At 39.0% G+C, this 21956-nt stretch overlaps 2 pseudogenes across 1 annotated transcript; both read right to left on the bottom strand.

Moving 5' to 3' along the window:
• Nucleotides 1-2236: 2236 nt before the first annotated feature.
• On the bottom strand, nucleotides 2237-7540 carry LOC143559788 (uncharacterized; annotated as a pseudogene). The gene is made up of 8 exons (XR_013140000.1): nucleotides 7103-7540; nucleotides 5983-6595; nucleotides 4473-4625; nucleotides 4347-4388; nucleotides 4186-4266; nucleotides 2682-2801; nucleotides 2527-2616; nucleotides 2237-2417 (listed from the first exon to the last, which is right to left on the bottom strand). The product of XR_013140000.1 is annotated as an uncharacterized LOC143559788 (transcript).
• A 253-nt stretch (nucleotides 7541-7793) lies between these two features.
• On the bottom strand, nucleotides 7794-21418 carry LOC143559791 (triosephosphate isomerase, cytosolic-like; annotated as a pseudogene).
• Between the last annotated feature and the right edge of the window lie 538 nt (nucleotides 21419-21956).

The raw sequence follows: 21956 nt of genomic DNA, 5'->3' as shown, positions 1-21956 counted from the left end.
CACGACTTTCAACCCCAAGTGCAGTCAGCATTTCTTGGTGAGTTCTACGCCAAATAGCCTCGAATCCCTTTCGGTGCTTCCAAAGGAGCTTAACTTGGCTGATCTGATAACTTTGCTACACAAATTCTTTTACTTTCAATAAATCATAGCTACTGCTCCTCAACATAGTTTAATCTGTTATCCACTTCGACATCTTCCTACTGACCATGATACGTGGGTTGTATCGTCGGCTAGACACTTTCCCAAATGTGATACATGGAAAGTAGGATAAATGCCTCTCAAACTCATCAGATAGTTCCAAACTCTTAAATAATCCGATGAATCTTGAGCTTAACTTTGAGCATTACTTTATCACCAACATTAAATTAAATTCAATTGGTATGCATCACTTATGAACAAAAGATTTATGCATATCCTATGCAATTTTCATTTTTTCCTTGATCTAATCAAACTCTTTTGGTGTTGTCTTAACCCCTCCAAACTCCCTAATTTCTTCTAATCAATTTTACCCGACACAAGAGTTGAAAACGTCTCCCATAAAGCCTCTCATACGGCGGCATTCCAATACTCGTGGGATAGTTTTTATTGTAGGAGAATTCTACCAAAGCTAAATGGTTATCCCAACTACCACCATAGTATAAAACACACGCACGAAGCATATCTTCAAGAGTTTAAAGAGTCCTTTAGGTATTCCATCGGTTTGAGAATGGTACGTCGTGCTGATATTTACCCTTGTACCCAGTGCCTCATGACTTTTTCTAAAACCTTGATGTGAACCGAGTACCCTGGTTGGTTACGATTGATGGTGGCACATGGTGTCAAGCTACAACCTCCTTGATAAACGTCTACCATATTCTTTGAAGTAAACTTGGCATGAAGCCATTATCAAAATATATCAGCAATTTTGAGGCCATGATCATTGCACACATTTAGTGAATCAGGCCCAACACAGATGAACCTGACGGTATGGGTGTCTTCGAGTTTGCTTTTCAGGTTTTTGGTTTTGAGGGTGGGGTTATTCGGATTTCAAAGTTTAAAAACTTAGGCTCAAACCCAACCCAAATCTCTCACGGTTTTTTCAGGTTCGGGTTATTTGGGTTCGAATTTTTTCGGGTTGAGTTAATCAGGTTTCTAAGAAAACGAAAGGAATAATAAAAAAATATTATTCTTTACTCATTACATAAATAACCAAATAATAGATAAAGATAACCCGATAAATCAACATATTCTTCGATTACAGTTGTTATTAACCATAAATCGAAAACATATATAGGTCGGATGGGAATATGTGGAATGTGTTAACTGTTCTGTATACATTGTACCTGATAATATCATGTTTTTAAACAAAAGTTTATCCGGGTTTTCTAGGTTGACCTGAAACCTAGAAATTAAAACCAAGAGCCAACCCAAATTACTTATGTTTGGGTTGGCCTTTTTTTCGGGTTTAGGTTTTTCTAGTCGGGTTAGTTTGAGTCCGGGTTCGATTTTCTCAGGTCGGGATTTGATTAAAAGTGACAGCCCTACCCGACGGGTTGATTCATTTGTTCTATAATGTTTAAGGGTTCTTTTATGTCAAAACTATGATCAAACGAAATGGTGGTTGTGTTATGTGGTTTAAGCACCATTGGTTTGCAGACAAATTTTTTTTCTTATTGGTGTAAATTTGTGATTTACTCTAGGAATTAAAAATTTTACTTGAACCAATTTCGGATTAAATGGCTTGTGTATGTATCTAACTATAAATATGTGAGGTGAGTTCGGGTTCATATTCATGCACATTCAAGTTGTCAAAATGTGTGTGCTGTGTTCGACCTGTTTATGCCCCAAATTGTAGTCTATGATGCCTTCATGATTTGTTCAAACCGCTTGGTGTTGTGACTGTTGTCTGGTTGATTGTACCTTAAAGGTAACCAAAATAGTTTCAGTATTGGTAAAACTGATATCAAACCTCAGCTTCCATCACACTAGTTAATAAGATATAAAAACCACATTCAATTAACTAAAATACAAAAAGTAGATGCCTCCCAAAAACACTCCCAACTATTAACGTGAAAACAGAAATCAACCTCTAACGACCTATTAATAAATAATGCTCTACTAACTTACGGTAACGTGTTCTTGCCCAGCAAGCATTCTATGATAATAAGGAAACTATTATACATATAGATTGTTTCGTGTAATCACTTAAAATTAGGTGTTTAGTGAATGATTGTTTAATAGCGTATTTGAATGTATAAGACCAGACTATATACAGGCCTCTCAATGTTTCTAAGACACTAAAATGTATAAGAAATCTCACAATATCATGAATTGGTCGTTCACAGCTTCATTGTTCAGTTCCCATACAATATACAGACATCAATGCTTCAAGATCCTGATGTGCTTGTTAGAACAACCAACAATTTCTGCTCAATCACCTGAAAGATAAAATTGTATACGATTCTTAAAAAAATATTTAAGAAAAAGAAAAAAATCATATTTTGCTTCCAAGTTAGTAACAAACTAACAATCAAACCAATATATTACCATTTCAAAGCGTTCCAATTCTTTTCTCAGTTCTACATCAACGTCTGCTGGTATAGATTCAACGCCATTTGCTGACGAATGCTTGAATACCTATAAATTTGAAGCATTTATACTCATGCGAAATAGAAATACAAAATGAATAATTAATTACTTACCAGCTTGAAACCTTCATAAGAATGTGACATCTTAATGCTTTGAATACTCAACGACTGATATTGCTTTAGGATTGCAGACAATCGGATGATTACACAAAGAACTCTAAACTTATGCTTCATCTGTCAATAATTTTTTTTGTGCAAGTTAGTGTTTTATGCTTTTATTGATTACTAGGTTAGAGCCCGTGTTTCACACAGATATAAAATATAAAAAAAAACAAAAAATTATTATATGTAATACTTAAATTCAGTTATTTCATATAATAATTTTTATTTATGACTTTTTAATAAGTTTTTGATATATTATGCACTATAATTTTAAGTTGAAAACCAAACGTTGGTGTTTGCTTTATTTAAAAAATAAAACATTCATAATGATATTGTTATATTGTATATTGTGTGTATAAAAATGATATTTATTACAAAATGTTGTCACATATTTAAAAACTAAATTTACAAAAACTGAGGCTTGGTTGTAAAATATAATAAATTAAAATATATTATATTATAAAATAAAAAGAGAGATGATGAACAATCTTAAATGGTTGTGTCAAAGAGATATGAGAAGACAATGTGATATTGTGAATTATAAAAAATGTTAACAATTAAATATAATTTTGGTTTTATACTTGAAGAGAATTACATTTATATATGTTAAGTAAAAAAATCTAGCACAATTACCACTTTAGTGGAGTTGATAAGCACATTTGGTTTGAAACATGAGGTCTTGGGTTTGAAACCCAAAATAATTCATTTTTCAAAATTTTATAAAGCCTTACGGGTCATGGGTTATAATAAGAAAACGGGTCATGGATCATGATATAATAGGAAATAGTGGCATGCCATCTACTTGGCATCCTATGTGGAGTGCTTAGTTAAATGCCACGTGGACAATTTGTCTTGCTTTAATAGTATAATAATAGTTAGATTCTTTTATAAATTAATTACACAAATAGTCCCTATGGTTTAATCATACTGCAATTTTAGTCTCCAAATTTAAAAGCATTACAGGTTTATACCAACTGTTCACGTAAACGTAACACCATAGATCCCTAAAACAGATGAAAGTTTAACTTACTTTGTTAAATTTTAATAAATGACTAAAATACCCTTATATATAAAAACAAATAATACGAAAATATACTATTAGTATTAAAAAACACTTGTTAACATAAAAACCCTTAGAATGGTGGGCCACCAACCCTCTCCTCCTTCAAATGGCAGCCCCTCTTTTAAGTGTTTCACTTCTTAATAATAATAATAATAATAAAGGAATAATTACTTAATGTTTGATTTTAAATAATAAAGGTATTTTAGTGGTTTATTAAAATTCAATAGACTAATCTAATCTCCAACTATTTTAGGGACCAATGGTGTTACATGTTCGCGCAAACAGTTGGTATAAACCTGTATTTTTCTTAAACGTGGGGACTGAAATTGTAGTATGGCCGAACCACAGGGACTATCAGTTTAAGTAATTCTTCTTTAAACTTAAAAAAAGTACCTCATCTGTGAATTCCCCAAGAGAATCATGATCAAGTTTTAGAAATTTCTTTCTGTGATGCCTTACAAGCAATGCAATTAACTGAAAAAAAACGCAAATCCCAATTTAATGAACTGTTTATTATTAATATATTTAAGATTTAAGAATGCCAGGTGATGTACCTTAACCTCTTCAGTGTTGTAACCATGAAGATGTTCCCCGTTCTGTTAACATGTAAATTTATAACCTGACTCGTTTGGTCAAAACTAAACCAGTTTCATATGAAGAATATACCAAGAAATGCATACCATGATAATATGGTATGACCGCTTATAATACCCTTTTTTCCCAGTGATCAACCCGATATTATGAAGCAAACAAGCAGCTTCAAGATATTCAAGATCTTTGTCATCCAATAAAACATCAATTTTGTTCCACTTCCTTAAACCTGTGAAAATTTCCTGTAAAACCAATTATTCCTACTTTCCTTAATTAAAATAGTAATATTATACCTAATATCAATTAAAATTATAACCTTGGTTTTTAAAACCGTGACGTAGGGATGTAAATGAGCCAAACAACTCGTGAGCTACCTGAGATCAGCTCGCTAAAAAATTGAATCTGGCCGAGCTTAAACAAGATTGAGCTGCCTCGTGAGCCTAATATTTATAAAACGTCTGTCTGATATTTTAAATCATATGTTATTATAATTATTATATATAAAATTATAATCAACGTTTAAAAAGGCGGAAACGAGCCTCGAGGCGTTTTCCGTCAGACTCTCGATGCGTAAGCCTCGAGGCGGACCGAGGCGTAAGCCTCGAAACATTATTAAAAAATACTAAGAATATATATATATAATCTTTAAAAATCACATTTTAACATAAAATAAACATTATGAATATTATAAAACCTTATTTAGTAATAAAACAAACATCATAAAATAGTTCAACCACTAATTTAATACAAAACAAACATTATAAAGTAGTTTTTTGTTGTTCTGTCTGTGTTGCTGTTGCTTGGTGTTGTGAAAGGAGGCACGCCAGTTAAACCCTAACCATTATACAGTTAAACGATGATGATTTTTAAGTCCACTAACAGTAAATGTTTGGCTGGCCCACTAATTAAGTCCACTAAGCACTAAATGGGTAAAAAGAAAAGTCCAGAAAATAATTTTTTTTGGCTATTTTAGTATTTCACAAATTCTAGTGAGGCTTAAGCCTCACCGCCTTGCCTCGAAGCCTCACCGCCTCAGACCGCCTCGGACAGCCTCACAAAGGCCGAGGCTTAGGTTGCAGTATACCCTAATGAGGCTAAGCTTCTTATACGTTTTTCCAACGAGGCTGCCGAGGCGCGCCTCAGAAAGCCTTTTTAAACCATGATTATAATAAAAAAATACATATAATGTTATATACATATTTTAATTTTAAATGTATATATAAAATAATTAAAAGTGTAAATTAATTAATGAATAAAAAAACAAGCTGAGCTTGAGGTTGAAAATCTACTCACATGCCGAGCTCGAGCTTTAGAAATAGAGCTCAAAAAAAGCCGAGCTGACTCTTGAGCCAATGAGCCTTATGATTATATATAAAACGAACTGAGTCCGAGGTATTGCTCTATGTACAACCAAATAAGCTTCATGCACAATGAGAGAAGCTATATTTCTGTAATATATTTTACATATCCACATTTTTATCAAGTAAACCATTCGCAATCTTTTCATTTTTTGGTTGTCATTACATATTAGCCTCCCACGCACCCTAAATTTACCAATTTGTGCGCTTTCTTAAACCAAGATAATAATAATAATAATACCTGTGCAACAGAAGCACAAGATGCAGCAGAAGTCATCCTCTTCTTATTATTAAACCTGGAAGCAAGCCTCAAAACCGATCTCCATCTCGCGTTCGCATTCAAATCAAATCCATCAAAACACTCCGCTAATTTCTCAGCAATCACACCCCTCCCAACGCATAGCCCGAAACCTCCATCTCTTCGACGCCAAGCAACTCAAATATCTCTTCTAACAAAATCACAGCAGCCACAATAAACGCAGACCTTGTCTTAAAAAACACCCTTTTGTTATAAACCTCTTCACCTTCCTTTTCCTCTTCACATATTTTCTCAACAAGAACCTTCAATTCTTGTTTAGTAAACTTCCAATCCCTCCGGTAACCTTCAAGCAATCCGATCTCATTCACCAAATCATTACTGTACCCCATAAATATTGCCTTTTCAATCATTCGAATCGAACCGGAAGAACCAACAGCAGTGTCAATATTATACTGTGATACCTTTTCAATCAGTCCCGATTCGTTAACAACCGAGCTAATATACTTTCTCATTGCGTTAATCTCATTGTGTTTAACAAATCTATGAGTTAAAGTTACGTGTCCTAACTTCAACGAAACCCCCAATTTTACATTACCTGGGAATCCAAAAACAAATTTAGTTAAGTGTTTATATACAAAAAACTTAGCGTTTATATATATATATATATATTTTTATGCTATTCATCAAATCATACAATGTTATTGAATACTAAAATGTATGGCAGTATGGATGAGCAATAACTGAAACCATTAACCAAAGACCAACAAAACTGAACCAAACCATTCATACTTTCATACATTTCTAGGTTTTATACCTCCATTCATCTATTTATACCTATACCTACATTTCATGCAATTCTAAGCAAAAATTTGCTCATGTTTGGTTTTGGTTATTAACCGAAGTTTACCAGACCGAAAACTGAAAAACTAACCGAATAAACCAAACTGATTTAACCGAAAACCAATTGGTTAATAAAATCAATTACCAATAACTTCATTTCGATTTAGACTACTAACCGAACCAAACTGTGCACAATGAGCATTTAGTACATGTACCTAGTGTGAGTTAGTAATTAAAAAGTACAAACAATCCGAACGGTTACCTTGAAGGCCGACCACGAATTCGGTGGAGCCGCCCCCAATATCGACCGTCAAGAGCGTACGATGATAATAGGGGAGAAACTGCAGGACGCCAAGGTACGTAAGGCGAGCCTCGTCGTACCCGGAAACGACCTCAACTTGCAGACCGAGGGTTTGGTGGATGAGGTGAAGGAAGTGGGACTGGGTGGGGGATTCTCGGATGGCTGAGGTAGCAACGAGGCGGAGGTGGGCGGGGGGGACGTGGAGGAGGTGGCGGAGGGAGTCCAGGGCGGCGGAGGTGGCGGTGGCGTTTGAGGCGGTGGGTGGTGGGGTTGACGTGGACGATGCGGAGTTTGAAGGAGTTGGTGCCTAGGTCTATGGCGGCGAACAGGTTGGGTTTGGGTTTGGGTTTGCCGGAGATTGGGGGTGTTAGGGGATCGGTGGTGGACATTGTTAGTTAATCCGTGATTCTCACCAACCAACCACCGACTTGGTAAATTTAAACCTTCATTTTTTCTATTTTACTTTTGCTCAACTTGAACTACACGATGAATTAATTAAATTACATTCAAGTTGCTTATAAATAGTTAAACCATATATATAATAAATAGTTAAAACCAATCCATTTCATAAAATAATTATTTTAATAAACACAACTTATACCTGGTGTTTCTTAAAGCCAACTACCGACAACACTATCACCATCATCGCACCTCATCCATCATCATCATAGTCAGCTATAACCATCAGTATCGTTGTCCTCTTAGCCAACACCATCGTAAGAGCACTCACATCCCTTCTCTTATTTCTGAGCATGTAATTACTTTATTTCATTTCTCTTTTTTTAATTAAATAATACTTATTTATACATTTATCATTATATTTTCTCTCTTACACTCACAACCACAATCAAACTAGTTTTATACCCGTCCGGTGGACGGGTGGTCTAATATCATAATGACAAAACTATATTTTTATGCACTATACATAAAATAAATATTAGACAATGCAATGAACCCAACTTTATTTGAGAAACAATGACCGACTACATTAAAAGTGATACAATACAACATTAGACAATCATAACAGTATTAATGTTACAATAATAAAAAATAATACTAAATGAACATTATAGTATTAATAATATAAACAAAGTCAAGGGTCCATAGGTTATTTTGATTCTATACGGAATGGGTCGAATGACATTCAACAACATGATTCAACGCTGCATATTCTTGTTTGTCACAGAATATCAAAGGTGTCCGAATGAATCTGCCACATATTCAACGCTGCATATTCTTGTTTGTCACCGAACATTTACCGTAAGACCAGCCCCCTGCTTCCTTTGCAGAAAGTATACACACCCCCTTGGTGCAAAATTACTTATGTGCTCTAAAGGTTGACTTTTACAAATATAAAAATAATATAATTTACCTTGAGAGAAGCACCACCAACTGAAAAAAACCATCAACATCTTGTCCTCCTCCAAATTCCTTGCTGTATAAACCATTCACAGATCCAACAAACATAAACATTATATTTTATGATTTAAATTTCCAAACAGAAACTTAATAAACATATTGACAGACCTCCAAAGATGATCCTGGTTTAAACTGCCACACCAGCCTTGATATTTGTTTCCACCCATTTCCTTAACTCTGCATGCACCTAAGAATCAAAATTATTTTTCCTTAAGCTTATGTTCACACATGATATTATACTAAGAAGCAGACACTAATATTCAACTTACTTCTTGAGCTTGAGATGAAATTCGCGCCTTCCTGGTTCCAATAGCCCAAACGGACTCGTATGCAAGGACTACATGATCCCAGCTTGAGATTTTGTCTGCAATAAAATATTTACAAGATTCTAAATTTCAACATTAAGTAACATCTTCAATAACAAATGGAAATGAAACAATTTATATAAACAGATCACTTCGTTGGATTCATTTAATACAACTATACTTATGTGACCAATGATGACCCATGGGACACCCAAATTGACAAGCATTTCTGCACTGCAATTTCAAAAGAATATCAATTACAGAGTTATTAAATAATTTTTAAAATGAATAAAGATTTCTTAATACCTAGTTTGACCAGTGAATGCACCTCCTACTTAACCCAACAATTTTGGACTGCAACTTGAAATTGGGGCTTCAATTTACTTTTAACACAGGGGATGAACACAATCTCTACAAAATTGGAGGAATCGTTTAGATTAACAATATGCTAAAAAGATTGACTAATTTTACCAACAACATCTGCAGGTAGCACTTGACCAGCAATAAGTTTGGTTCCTCTACAAACGTTGTGGGTTTCACATCGAGAATATACAAACTAAGAAACAAATTGGAAAGCAAGAGTGAAAATGCAATTCTTAATAAACCCTGGAATCCCAATTTCGCATTAATAGATGCCGGCATTACGTGTTAGACATGAGAGATAGAGATTGAGGTGGAGAGAAGCAGACACATGGCGATAAGATTCAACTTCAAGCGCTTGTCCTGGAACTGGGAGGAGAAATACGAGTGTTGGAGAGGACGTGGGGAGAAATTGAAGGAAACAAAAACCCTCCTCAACCTCCCCCTGCTAGAAGCTTTTCAAACGGTTCTGATTTGCTCTCATACTGATCCAACGGTGCATATTTGATTAAAAAACACTTTTCTTCACCGGGAACAATATATTATATAACATATTTTACAGGGTGTTAAATGAACTTTTCAAATATACAAAGAAATCAAAACATTTTCTCTCATTCACTCACAACACCCTAAGTCACATTCTAAATTATATAGCCATCACGTACAGATGCTCAATAGTCGAATCAACACCATAAATTATATAGCCATCACGTCCAGATGCTCAATAGTCGAATCAACACCATTGTTTTGGTTGTTAACAAAAGATCTTTTAGTATAGCTTCGATGGGTCAATTCACACGTGTTTTGTTTTTGTTTTTTTCTTTCAATATGTTAAATTGTTGTAACTGAGTGTTGACGAATTTACTTTCTGGTTTAGTAATGGTGACATAACCTGATGCCGACCAAATTCGCTTCGACTCGCTTACACACCATATGGGTTTTAGCAATTGACTAAACGCTGTTTTAACTTCTCTTGTTTTTATCATAAGTTATAAGAGTGTCAATACTATTCTATGTGTTTACTTTCTTAGGTTTATTGGTGTTACCATTACAAAATAACCAATACCAACTTAGACTATCTCCAACGCAACCCAAGCAATCACGTCCAAAGCCACACTGGAGTCGCTCAGAATCCGGTGCTGCGTTGGGGCATGCCAATTGATGGTAAGGGCTTGTGCCCAATGTTGTAAAGACTTGGGTTGCCTTGGTTTCCGTTCCGCTTAGAGCTTTAAATTTTTTATATTTTCCTCCTTTTTAACTCAAATGTTCAATATTGAGATAAGAGGAAGGTGTTCTAGAGAGATGATGGAGGCTGGAGGGTGTTTGGTGAAGTTGCACACAAAGAGAGAAGGAGAGAGGAGGAGGAGAAGTAGGCGGTGAAGTTATTATCTATATTATTATTATATAATTAAGGAAGAATGATGGACACCAAGGTCATTTAATAAATGTGTAGGTTCCCAGCCGGATCTACACGAGATATCTCGTTCTACGTAGGTGCGGAATCCCTACGTAAGACGTTACGAGCGTAGAAGACGATACGATTAAACACACGTTACAATAAACAAATACTCGTTATATTGCAACCTTAAACACGTGATATCAATCACTGATTACAGGACTCTCTGACTCGTAAACTAAAACTGATTGAATTCCTTTCAAACTCAAGCCGTAGCTTAAGTTATATATCACGACAACTTCGCCTGGCATGTTCAGGCGAAGTTGTCACTAACTTCGCTTGTCTAACAAGTTCGCCTATATCAGCGAACTTGTTAGCAACTTCGCTTACATACAAAACATAAATCTAACTAACACGATTACATACACTTGACACTGAACTACTGACATCTTGCACCAACAGACTCCCCCTTGGCAGTAGCTTCATCTCTTTATCTTCAAGCACGTGTCTTGTAATCTTCAACAATCCTGAATCTTCATCTTTAAGCATTCACTCCTTCTCGTACACATACCGAAACAACTCTTTGATATTTCCTCGCTTCGTCTTTCCAAGCAGGAATATAAAAGATTTTCTTCTCATTCAGCACCTGCAGATCAGCTCGAGACAGGTTCACTAGATGCATCGGATCATAGACTCTCAGCAGCTCTTGTTCATCTTCGTCTTCCATCACTGCTTCAGCTGTCTCACAATCTACATACCACCACTTCAACTCTTTGAGCACATCCTTGGGCATTTGTTTCATCGGCACTTCTTTCAAACACCGGATCGGTTTATACTTCATAATCATCCAAGGCTTGCCATCTGCTCTCAACCCCCTATCTTTGTCTTCGATAAGTTTTCCCTTTTGTGGTTTCAACAGCTCAAACTTCTTCTCTTTTATACTCTCTTTCCACACAATTTTCCCAATAACCCTAGCCATATTATCATCACTTCGGTTAATCAACCCCAATCTGGCTAAGTCTTTCACTTCACATTCTGGCAGTGTATTCAACGATCTTAACAGTCTTTTGACATACTGAACACCGTCATATCTCTTAATCACGAAGAGCCTCAGCTGCTCATCATATATCCAGCAAATAATCCCTTTCTTCGCTTCAGCATAACCTTTAATGTTGTAACTCTTCTTAAACATTGTAGGAACCGCTGGTTTCTTCGTTTTGACGAACCACTGAGCATAGCCTTCTTTCCATCTAGGCTGGTCTTCCCATTGAGTCTCATCATTTGCCATCTCTTTACTCATATCTGCTTTCTCAACATCTGGAATGTCATGCTCAATATTTTCCTCAACTATCTCTCCCTCTTCTATCTCTGTATCAATCACAATCTCTTCTCCAATCTTCTCAATCTCATCACTCGGTAATACATCATCATCACACATAAAGTCATCATCCATCTCCTCAACTTCCACTACCACCACATCATCACCACCAGCCGCAGTTGTCGACTCCCCCTGAGTTGTGGAAGTCCCAAGAGCTTGTACAGTTCTTGGCAACTCACCACCTGCACCTTTCGATGCATTAGGATCATCGTCTCTATCATTGCGCTTCTTCGTCCTCAACTCATCGCCTTTACAGCTCGTCTCCCCCTGAGATGCCAAGAACTCCTTCAGAGCATCTATGATTTTTCCATGTTCTACCAGCAGGGACGACTGCATCTGATTCTCTGCAACTAGGCGTTGAATAGCCTGGGTCTGGATAAGATTAATCCTTGACTGCTCTGCCACGACCCGTTCAAGTGCTGCTATTCGTTCTGAGTCTGATAGGGTTGCATCGAAATCGAACCTCATATGTGATATATCTTGAGTGTACAGAGGAGGGATTTTCGATGTCACCGGGACCTCAGAAGTAGACGTAACCGCAGGTGGTATCGTCACCGATAACCCTGCAGTGGCCACAACCGTTGACTCGATAAATTGTGCCACGACCTCCGTTGGAGTAAGAGTTGGAGGTGGCAACGAGACAATCTCCGGAGCCGATAGTTGGAAAGTAGTTAGTGGGAGGCCAAAAGATGATGAGGTAGCCACCACGGGAACATCCGTAGCGCTTGGCCTTGTAACCTGTAATGTTGAGGGAACCATTGTCATACCGGACAGTGCGGGTGGGGTGAAACGTACCACCCTCGAGCTCTCACCGGCTCCCGATCCTGCACCTATCCGTTCCCTTCTTGATCTACGAATTAACTGATGTACTTCTTCTTCAAAATCTGACTCGCTGTCATCATCAGTTCTCTTTCTTTTCCCATGTAGTCTTTCTCGAGTTACCATAATCCTTCTTGCCTCATCAGAACCAGCCACCGTAGCAGCTGTCCTAGTAACATTCACAGTCGACACCCTCTCAACTGAGACTCGCACATTCTCTTCAGGGTCCACCCGGTCCATATCAAAGTAGCATTGACCTCCAAACTCAGCATCAAGGTCCACGTTCTCCTCCGGTGACACAACAGGTGCAGCAGGTATAACTTGAGGTGCTCCTGCCTGTTGTGGTGCCGGGTCCCTAAACTCGTCCCCCCGAGCAGGCACATACCCTGGGTTGATCAAGTACCCAAACAGTGGAGTATGGCGAGGACGGAGCTCAGGTTTGCTCCTCGCACTCGAAGATCTGCATTGGGCGAAGATCCGTTTGCTAACACTTTCAACGTATCTGATTGGACGGCGCTGAGGTAGCGTTGGAGCAACATGATTCAAGATCATTTGGAGAAATCTTGGATACATGAGGAATCTCTCACGCGCCATCGCCCTTCTCTGACGATCAATCTCATAGAAGACCATCTGACTAAAGCTGTATCGCTTGTTGTAAGTCAGAGCAGTCATCGCCGACTGCATGGTCGCGCCCATGCCATCAGTGCCAGCCTTTCTCCCTGACATGCATACAATCATGACATGCATGAGAAAGCGCCACTGGTCAAGTAAAAACCCTTTCCTTCTCTGCGTATCCCCTAAGGGACCAGAGTATCCCATCCTCAAAAACGCTCCATCACGGAAAGGAGTCACAAACTCTGTCGGGTCATCCCTTGTCTCATTTTCAAACCGTAAAGCCGCCCGGATTTGTTCAGAAGAGAACTGAACAATCTGATTGTTTACTGTTGCGCGCATCACCGGGGGTTCGACTCTACAGTCATATTCCACGATCTGCCAAAAATCCTCAATGTTGGGCAAGGATATCGGCAGAGTTGTTGTAATCGCATGGAATATCCGCGAGCGTAAAAGAAATGTGATGATTTCGCGGAAATCATCAACTCCGCTCGCCTCCGGGTCTAATGTTATGTACATGAGATATCTCGAGACTCATATCTGCTCTTGATATATTGTTTGAAAGAAGTGCCGATGAAACAAATACCCAAGGATGTGCTCAAAGAGTTGAAGTGGTGGTATGTAGATTGTGAGACAGCTGAAGCAGTGATGGAAGACGAAGATGAACAAGAGCTGCTGAGAGTCTATGATCCGATGCATCTAGTGAACCTGTCTCTTTATGTCATAATACAGCTGAACACGGATCTGTGTGACAGTCATGTAATTAGTATGATTCCTGTTCGGATCTTTTCTAAAACATGGTAGTCCCTATCGAGACTGAAATTTGATCCCGTGTAATTTAATTTTTCAAACTTTCGTTACTTATGTAGTTGTATTATTTTATACGTGGTTACTTGGTCTTGATCGTATCATTTAATTCTTTAAAGGTTGTTTTAAAACTTAATTGCAAATTGTTCAAATTATAGGGGTTTGTTTTGAAAATTTTCACATATAGGCGAACTTATCCATAACTTCGCCTGCAATAGGCGAAGTTATCCATAACTTCGCCTGTCAAATTTTGACCCTATATAAAGAAGTTTTAAGGTCTGACATGTTCATTATTTCAAAACCAGCGAACTTATCCTCCGAAACCTAAGCGAACTTATCGTTTTATCGATCTAAATCTTCTGTGTTCATTCTTTCTCTGTTCTAAGTCGATTTCAAGGTGTGTAGGGTACTTTTATCGTATAATCTCTGTCTATTGAGGTTAATCATCGGTCGTTTCGACTCGATTAACGACCTCGTTCTTTCGAACCTTAAACACCCAATTTCAAACTTGTTATTACGTGATAGTAATTTACTTGAACGTCTAAAACTTCATAAAATCATGTGTTACGGAGTCCTCGATCTCCAATTTCATCATCTACACGTCGTTCGATACACCTAACTGTTGCCGATTCGAATTCGGCAAAGTTATAGTTTAGGCGAAGTTATCCGTAACTTCGCCTGAGGTTTAACTTCGCCTGATAATAGTTTTGAAACAGCTTATGAGACGATGTTGTGGTTAGGCGAAGTTCTCATTAACTTCGCCTGGACCTTTTTACTTAACAGTTAACAGACGAAGTTCAAGTTGAGGCGAAGTTCTTCCCAACTTCGCCCCACGTTTAACTTCGCCTATACAGAATAGATCACAACTTCGCTCATGGTAACAGGCGAACTTGTGATTTGCTTTGACGTTTATCTAACTTAGCCTGTTTGTTGCAGATATGGCTGCTATAGCTGGAGCAGATGGTGCAGGCGGTGATGACGGAGGTGATAACCAGAGACAGTTCTTCCCGGGTCATAACATGTACATAACATTAGACCCGGAGGCGACCGGAGTTGATGATTTCCGCGAAATCATCACATTTCTTTTACGCTCGCGGATATTCCACGCGATTACAACAACTCTGCCGATATCCTTGCCCAACATTGAGGATTTTTGGCAGACCGTGGAATATGACTGTAGAGTCGAACCCCCGGTGATGCGCGCAACAGTAAACAATCAGATTGTTCAGTTCTCTTCTGAATAAATCCGGGCGGCTTTACGGTTTGGAAATGAGACAAGGGATGACCCGACAGAGTTTGTGACTCCTTTCCGTGATGGAGCGTTTTTGAGGATGGGATACTCTGGTCCCTTGGGGGATACGCAGAGAAGGAAAGGGTTTTTACTTGACCAGTGGCGCTTTCTCATGCATGTCATGATTGTATGCATGTCAGGGAGAAAGGCTGGCACTGATGGCATGGGCGCGACCATGCAGTCGGCGATGACTGCTCTGACTTACAACAAGGGATACAGCTTTAGTCAGATGGTCTTCTATGAGATTGATCGTCAGAGAAGGGCGATGGCGCGTGAGAGATTCCTCATGTATCCAAGATTTCTCCAAATGATCTTGAATCATGTTGCTCCAACGCTACCTCAGCGCCGTCCAATCAGATACGTTGAAAGTGTTAGCAAACGGATCTTCGCCCAATGCAGATCTTCGAGTGCGAGGAGCAAACCTGAGCTCCGTCCTCGCCATACTCCACTGTTTGGGTACTTGATCAACCCAGGGTATGTGCCTGCTCGGGGGGACGAGTTTAGGGACCCGGCACCACAACAGGCAGGAGCACCTCAAGTTATACCTGCTGCACCTGTTGTGTCACCGGAGGAGAACGTGGACCTTGATGCTGAGTTTGGAGGTCAATGCTACTTTGATATGGACCGGGTGGACCCTGAAGAGAATGTGCGAGTCTCAGTTGAGAGGGTGTCGACTGTGAATGTTACTAGGACAGCTGCTACGGTGGCTGGTTCTGATGAGGCAAGAAGGATTATGGTAACTCGAGAAAGACTACATGGGAAAAGAAAGAGAACTGATGATGACAGCGAGTCAGATTTTGAAGAAGAAGTACATCAGTTAATTCGTAGATCAAGAAGGGAACGGATAGGTGCAGGATCGGGAGCCGGTGAGAGCTCGAGGGTGGTACGTTTCACCTCACCCGCACTGTCCGGTATGACAATGGTTCCCTCAACATTACAGGTTACAAGGCCAAGCGCTACGGATGTTCCCGTGGTGGCTACCTCATCATCTTTTGGCCTCCCACCAACTACTTTCCAACTATCGGCTCCGGAGATTGTCTCGTTGCCACCTCCAACTCTTACTCCAACGGAGGTCGTGGCACAATTTATCGAGTCGACGGTTGTGGCCACTGCAGGGTTATCGGTGACGATACCACCTGTGGTTACGTCTACTTCTGAGGTCCCGGTGACATCGGAAATCCCTCCTCTGTACACTCAAGATATATCACATATGAGGTTCGATTTCGATGCAACCCTATCAGACTCAGAACGAATAGCAGCACTTGAACGGGTTGTGGCAGAGCAGTCAAGGATTAATCTTATCCAGACCCAGGCTATTCAACGCCTAGTTGCAGAGAATCAGATGCAGTCGTCCCTGCTGGTAGAACATGGAAAAATCATAGATGCTCTGAAGGAGTTCTTGGCATCTCAGGGGGAGACGAGCTGTAAAGGCGATGAGTTGAGGACGAAGAAGCGCAATGATAGAGACGATGATCCCAATGCATCGAAAGGTGCAGGTGGTGAGTTGCCAAGAACTGTACAAGCTCTTGGGACTTCCACAACTCAGGGGGAGTCGACAACTGCAGATGGTGGTGATGATGTGGTGGTAGTGGAGGTTGAGGAGATGGATGAAGACTTTATGTGTGATGATGATGTATTACCGAGTGATGAGATTGAGAAGATTGGAGAAGAGATTGTGATTGACACAGAGATAGAAGAGGGAGAGATAGTTGAGGAAAATATTGAGCATGACATTCCAGATGTTGAGAAAGCAGATATGAGTAAAGAGATGGCAAATGATGAGACTCAATGGGAAGACCAGCCTAGATGAAAAGAAGGCTATGCTCAGTGGTTCGTCAAAACGAAGAAACCAGCGGTTCCTACAATGTTTAAGAAGAGTTACAACATTAAAGGTTATGCTGAAGCGAAGAAAGGGATTATTTGCTGGATATATGATGAGCAGCTGAGGCTCTTCGTGATTAAGAGATATGACGGTGTTCAGTATGTCAAAAGACTGTTAAGATCGTTGAATACACTGCCAGAATGTGAAGTGAAAGACTTAGCCAGATTGGGGTTGATTAACCGAAGTGATGATAATATGGCTAGGGTTATTGGGAAAATTGTGTGGAAAGAGAGTATAAAAGAGAAGAAGTTTGAGCTGTTGAAACCACAAAAGGGAAAACTTATCGAAGACAAAGATAGGGGGTTGAGAGCAGATGGCAAGCCTTGGATGATTATGAAGTATAAACCGATCCGGTGTTTGAAAGAAGTGCCGATGAAACAAATGCCCAAGGATGTGCTCAAAGAGTTGAAGTGGTGGTATGTAGATTGTGAGACAGCTGAAGCAGTGATGGAAGACGAAGATGAACAAGAGCTGCTGAGAGTCTATGATCCGATGCATCTAGTGAACCTGTCTCGAGCTGATCTGCAGGTGCTGAATGAGAAGAAAATCTTTTATATTCCTGCTTGGAAAGACGAAGCGAGGAAATATCAAAGAGTTATTTCGGTATGTGTACGAGAAGGAGTGAATGCTTAAAGATGAAGATTCAGGATTGTTGAAGATTACAAGACACGTGCTTGAAGATAAAGAGATGAAGCTACTGCCAAGGGGGAGTCTGTTGGTGCAAGATGTCAGTAGTTCAGTGTCAAGTGTCTGTAATCGTGTTAGTTAGATTTATGTTTTGTATGTAAGCGAAGTTGCTAACAAGTTCGCTGATATAGGCGAACTTGTTAGACAAGCGAAGTTAGTGACAACTTCGCCTGAACATGCCAGGCGAAGTTGTCGTGATATATAACTTAAGCTACGGCTTGAGTTTGAAAGGAATTCAATCAGTTTTAGTTTACGAGTCAGAGAGTCCTGTAATCAGTGATTGATATCACGTGTTTAAGGTTGCAATATAACGAGTATTTGTTTATTGTAACGTGTGTTTAATCGTATCGTCTTCTACGCTCGTAACGTCTTACGTAGGGATTCCGCACCTACGTAGAACGAGATATCTCGTGTAGATCCGGCTGGGAACCTACAATTGGTATCAGAGCTTTTGCTCGATTGTGTGGTTCGGGATTATCACGCGGGTGTAGAAATCGTTCCGTTCAACTATTCGCGGGACGAGTTTTCTGAGTTTTTGTGTTATACTCACCTCCTACAATCATAAACAACCCATAACACCTTCACAAACCTCGTAAAATCCAGAAATCAAACCTGCATATTCATCGTGTTCATCAGGCGAAGTTGCCGTCACTGTTCGTAGGGTTTCAGCGAAGATATAAGGTTAAGCGAAGTTATCCACAACTTCGCCTACCCTCTCAAGTTCGCTTACCTCAAGCGAAGTTATTCACAACTTCGCCGAATCAGGCAAATTTAAAAAGGAAGCGAAGTTCAGAATCAGCGAAGTTCAGACTTAAGCGAAGTTATCCACAACTTCGCCTACAGTACTGTTTAAAATAAAATTTTTATTTTTCGAGTTTCTTTGGGTTTCGTGAACGATGTCTTCAATAAACATTACGGAACTAGTTAAGATGGAAGTGGAAGCGGGTTCGACTACAAAGGCACCGAAGATGCTTAAGAAAACCGATTATGTAGCGTGGAAAGATCGTTTTGAACAATATGTCAAGTACCAAGATGCTAAGATGTGGGTGTGCATACAAGATGGTTACATTCCACCTACTGCTGAGTATGAGGGTCGTGATCAGATCAAGAAATACAAAGAGATGGAAGAAGAAGAGAAGAAAATGTATGAGGCCGAAAGCAAAGCTCATGCAGCAATTACAATGGCTCTTCCACAAGAGATTCTGCACACTTTCAGAAAGTATAAAACTGCCAGAGAGCTTTGGGAAGCGTTTGAAAACCGGTTTGAGGGCAATGTGGGAATTCGTGCATCGAAGATTAAACTTTTAAAAACCCAATTCTCGGTCTTCAAGTATCTGAAGAATGAATCACTTGATGATATCATCACTAGATATTATCATCTGATGACAGAACTCAGCAACTATTCAATTGTTTACAAAGAAGATGAGATTGTTGAAAAGCTTCTTGATGCTCTCCCACCGAAATGGGAGATGTATACTGTGTTGATGAGAGAAGACAAAGACTTTGCTGACTATGACCTGGAGACAGCAGTTAACAAGCTAAGAACGTTTGAACTGAACATGGTACGAAAGGAGACACCTACCGATCAGGTTCAAGATCCGGGTATGTATGGTGCAAAGGTTAACTCAGGATCAAGTTCGAAACCTGAATCATCTGCTTATTACTCTAAGGGAGAGTCAGGCGCTAACTCAACACATGACGGTCATGTATCTCTCAACATGAATGGTGATGTGTGCTTTGTAGCTGGTGGATCTAATGCTTCTAGCCCTCAAGCAACCAAGAGTAGTTTTTCCCCAAGTGTTTCAAACAACAACTACTCAAAGATGCCCATGAGTGTTAAATCTGCTGAACAACAGTTTGCTCTCTACGCATCTTTTATTGCTTCGTATGAGAATTACATTCAGGGTAAGATTGTTGATCCTGCAATTTTGGATGAAGACTATGATCAGATCGATGCTGATGATCTGGAGGAGATGGATCTGCAGTGGCAGATGGCTATGATTGTGAGAAGGGTTAAGAGGTTCATGAAGAAGACTGGCAGGAAGTTTGTCGGTGAGAGGCTAGGGTTTGATAAGTCGAAGGTTCGCTGTTACAACTGTCAGCAGAATGGCCACTTTGCAAAAGAGTGCAAAAATGAACGTGTAGAACACAGTCAAAACAGATCTACACAGCAGAGTGGTAGTGGTAATGACTATAGAGCCATGATTTCCAAGTAACTACTGACATCTTGCACCAACAAAATGCATGACAAGGACAAAAATGACATTTCATAATTGGGCAAGAAAAGTAATTTGCGAATGTCTCCATCCATTCTTAAAGCGTTCTGTACAACTTGATGAAGCTTCATATTTTGTTAAATTACTCATCAATCCTTTAAGCATGCAAAATGTTCTCAACTACATTAATTGCATATATGCCATAATATGGATAAACCACAAAAGCAAACCAAAGGTCCTATTTCAATCAGTATAGGCCATAGATTGGATCAGTTGAAGCTCCATCATTGCTATATATATGTACATGAAATTCACCATTTATTTCTTTTGTTGTTGTGCGAGTTAGAACAGAAACGAGGTGACCAGGTTAGTTTTATTTTCACACCGAGTAACTAAATCATTATCCTTTTTTAATTTTCTCTTATACTGTTTATGTGGTAGGATTAGACATACGAAATCCACTTTAATTGATCTTTTCTAGGTTTGTTTTTGTTTACTTTTGGTTAATTGAGATGTGGAGTATTGATATCTAATAACATACATGGACTGAGGCTGCTATACTTTTGCAAATAACACACTACATAACTAAATCATAAATTCATAATTGTTTTAAGGGATATTGGTTTTTAATACTCTCAACTTTCACTCATTGGACAATAACACTCCCAACTTACGATTTGTCTCTCACCACTCCCAACTTGTAACTTGTTTTCTTCTAACACTCCCGAACTTAACGGACCCTAACTCCGTTAGTTTTTTTTGCTGACGTGGCATGTTTTTGCTGATTTGGCATGTTACGTGGTAAATACATTATTTAAAAAAAATAGAAAACACAAATACTATGTATATATATAGACACAAATGTCTATACACACACACATACACATATATATATATGCAGACACAAACACCACCACCGTGTACACCGCCACTATCTACACCACCACCACCACCACAAAACTCCACCACTTCCGGCCTCTATTGCCAGCTTCACACCACCGTCAGCCTCACTGCCTTCATTACCAGCAGTGGTTGTTGCCGGAAAAACACGGTGGCAGTGGCGACGGAACTCGCCAGTCTCCTTAATCTTATTATACAGTTCCATTACTCAATTGTATTGTCCTTTGTGTCTTTGTTGTTATAAAACACCGCTATCAACTACATGCCAATCTAACAAGTAATCTTCAAATGCCGCCACCACGTTTTTCCGGCAAGTTCTGCCGGTAATGATAGAGTAGCAATTCGAGGTAATAAACATTGTGTTATACTTGTTTCTTTATTTCGATCAAAAGCCCTATGCTAATGTATTCAAACTTTAAACAAAAGAACTGAATTTTATCAAAGTTTGGTCTAGGTTTGGTGGTGATTGTGAAGGCAGTGGAGGCTTGCGGTGGTGGAAGAAACCGGCGGTGGTGGAGGCCGATGTGGTGGTGTAGACGGTGGTGATGTATTGTTGGTGGTATTTGTAGTAGTGTGTATATGTCTATTTGTGTGTGTGTGTGTGTATATATATATATATATATGTGTGTGTGTGTGTGTGTGTATATATATACACAATATTTGTGTTTTAGGGATTTTGTTTTAAATAATGTATTTTCCACGTAGCATGCCAAATCATCGAATACGTGCCACGTCAGCAAAAA

The sequence above is a fragment of the Bidens hawaiensis genome, unplaced genomic scaffold (assembly GCF_021521415.1).
Source record: "Bidens hawaiensis isolate Kalapana, Puna unplaced genomic scaffold, B.hawaiensis_p1.1 tig00020038_1, whole genome shotgun sequence".
NCBI classification, from domain to species: domain Eukaryota; kingdom Viridiplantae; phylum Streptophyta; class Magnoliopsida; order Asterales; family Asteraceae; genus Bidens; species Bidens hawaiensis.
Note: the sequence above shows the minus strand (reverse complement) of the source record. Positions and strands in the feature narration are given on the sequence as shown.